This window comes from Sinocyclocheilus grahami, unplaced genomic scaffold (genome assembly GCF_001515645.1).
Source record: "Sinocyclocheilus grahami isolate Dianchi unplaced genomic scaffold, SAMN03320097.WGS_v1.1 scaffold2021.1, whole genome shotgun sequence".
In the NCBI taxonomy this organism is placed as follows: domain Eukaryota; kingdom Metazoa; phylum Chordata; class Actinopteri; order Cypriniformes; family Cyprinidae; genus Sinocyclocheilus; species Sinocyclocheilus grahami.
This window is the reverse complement of record NW_015507200.1, coordinates 40,796-41,195: the sequence shown is the minus strand read 5'-3', so window position 1 is coordinate 41,195 and position 400 is coordinate 40,796.

Below are 400 nucleotides of genomic sequence, written 5' to 3'. Positions count from 1 at the left end.
AAAGTACTAATGTTTTTATATTTATATATACTTTCAGAGTTTGGTAGAATACAAACTGTCACTAGATGATCAAACCCAATCAAACAATCAAACAAGTAATGGTTTGTATGTGCCACAACAACAAACTATACAATTGTGATGTTCTTGTTGCGGTGTGAAGAATTGTACTGTATTTACACAACAGTGTACATGTATATTACAGTGGGGTTTTGTCCCATTCACTTGGTACAGTTTCCACTTTTTCAAAACTCTTAGTACAATAATATCTGACCATACTGTTAGGGACAACGAGGCTGGATTCAGGTGCGGGTTCAACAGGTGCTTTATTGTGCAGAGATTATCACCGCGGGCAATAAGCGCCTTCGCGGACAGTTCGTGTGGTCGTGGAAACCCCAACCAC